We start from the raw sequence: 2,388 nt of genomic DNA on the forward strand, positions 1-2,388 counted from the left end.
GGAGGGACATGCTAATTCTGAAAAATTCTGAGAAGCACTGGCCCAAGAGATAAAGTGATCATCTATTTTCTGGTTTTTCTGACATAAGATCGCCAGAAAGTTTGGTACTTTATATGACAATAATATTCTATAGAAAAGCACTCAAAGAATTATAACATGTGCCCTAAGCTTTTTCGTTTTTAGGAGATTGTTATTAAAAATAGCACATATAAAAAGAAAAAATACCACATATGGCCCTAGCCATTTTGGCTCAATGGATAGAGCGTCGGCCTGAGGACTGAAGGATCCCAGGTTCGATTCCGGTCAAGGACACATGCCCAGGTTGTGGGCTCGATCCCCAGTAGGGGGCATGCAGGAGGCAGCCGATCAATGATTCTCTCTTATTATTGATGTTTCAAGCTCACTCTCCCTTCCTCTCTGAAATCAATAAAAATATATTAGAGACAAAAGGAAGTTCTCAACAGGTCTTCCTCATATATATCACATATGAGTTGCAGGCGCCGGGATCTCTCAGACTCAGTCTTTTGAGCCAGTGTGGGGGCATTCAGAATGGTCCAGCATTTAACATGCCGTCGGAGGCTGTCCTACAATGCAGCTTTTAACAAAACTAGGCTGTCCTGAACCCCTGGTAATAGAAATGTTTACCTTTATACCACGAAGGTTGGGAAAGCACCAAATCTGCGTGTGGCGTGTGCCTAGGCTGACAGTGGAGCTCGTACTGTGAGACCTAAAGTTCTCATGAGTTTGTTTAAAACGAGAAAACCTGCCAGCAGGGCCTGTGGTGGATCCATGTGTGCTAAATGCGCCCGTGACAGGATCAAGCGTGCTCTCCTTCCTGAGGAGCGGGAAGTAGTTGTGAAAGCGCTGAAGGCACAAACACAGTGAGAAAGCTAAATACAAACAAAAAAGAAAGCTTGTTTTGAGTAATAAAAGCAAATAAAAGACTTGTTCTGGTATTTCTCTCGTAAAATAAAGCCTCGTAGAATAAAGGATACAAACATTCAACAACATTCGTTATGTTATTAAATTATTCCTAACGAAGTGGCAGGGAGCGAACTTTCTCCTGAAAATGAGAAGCACACTAGGTGTGTTTTCTTTCTCTACTTTCCATTTCATAAACCATTTTATTTTTTTCTGGGAAGTCAAATGTTAAATTTTATGTTTAGCTGATCTTATATCAAGATTTAAAAAAATACATTTTCTTCAAAAGACTTGCATTTTAAAAAAGGAATTAGCCTTAAAAATTCCTTAAGAAGTATGCTTTAAAAATTGCTGCAGAAATTGAGAAAAAAACCTATTTGACTTTTTTCTTTGACTTTATAATGAAACTGCATATTGACTGTATAATGAAGCTACAAACTCTGATATTTGCCAAGAGATAATATAAGGATGGATCTTTTACATCTTTGAATATATAAAAGCTGTTCGAAATATTTCCTATCCAAAAGACCTTCTGTTGACCTTCATCTCCCACTGGTTCTTGTTTAATTTCTTTGCTGCCTGCATTAGCAAACCTCTTTGAAATAGTTGTGGATGCTTTCTGTCTTCTCATTCTCTACAGAACCCACTCTAATCTTTCTGCATCATTCTACACCTGTTTTGTGTGTGTGTGTGTGTGTGTGTGTGTGTGTGTGTGTTTATCCACATGCTCCCTGTTCCTAAGCCCAGTGGTCAGTTCCCAGCCCTATCTGACTGATGGAGCAGCAGCATTTGACATCATTGGTTGCTCCTTTCTCTTTGAAACTGTGTCTGCACTTGGTCACGAGAATACCATCTCCTTTTTGTTCTGTATCTGCCTTATTAAATTGCTGAGTCTCTGTTTTTTTTTGTTTGTTTGTTTTTTGTTGTTTTTTGTTTTTTGTTTTTCCTGGATCCTACTTGGCTTTTTGACCTCAAATATTGAAGTATCTCAGGTGTAGTCTTTAGATCTTTTCTCTGTCTATTTCACTTACTTGGGTTATCTCATCTTGACCCAGAGATTGACTCTCAAAAAGTTTTTTACCCTTCCCTTAAACCACATATTTCAAAATATCAAACAATCCTGTCAGCTCTATTTTCAACATATATCCTAATGAGTTATCAATGAAATGTTTTTTAGTCCAAGGAATTATCATGTTTCACTTGATCTATTGCAATAGGTTTCTAATGTGTCTCTCAGCTTCCCCTCTTGCTCTGTGATCATGCTTTACCCCTGTCCCAATAACGACCTACAATTTCACTCAGAATGAAAGTTCAAGTACTTACCATGGCAACTAATGTCATCTATGAAATGGCCTTTACCTGTTTTTCTATCTGTGTCTCTTATCGATCTTGACCCCACTCTCCTTCAGTCAACCTTGCCTCCTTGTGGCCTCCTCAATCATGCTAAGTCCCCTGGGGCTTTGGCAA

General features: G+C 38.9%; 1 pseudogene; it reads left to right on the plus strand.

Annotated features, from left to right (window-relative positions):
* The first annotated feature begins 549 nt into the window (after window positions 1-549).
* LOC132228284 (large ribosomal subunit protein eL34-like) lies at window positions 550-940 on the plus strand (annotated as a pseudogene).
* The last annotated feature ends 1,448 nt before the right edge of the window (window positions 941-2,388 follow it).

This window comes from Myotis daubentonii, chromosome 1, assembly GCF_963259705.1.
Source record: "Myotis daubentonii chromosome 1, mMyoDau2.1, whole genome shotgun sequence".
Classification (NCBI taxonomy): domain Eukaryota; kingdom Metazoa; phylum Chordata; class Mammalia; order Chiroptera; family Vespertilionidae; genus Myotis; species Myotis daubentonii.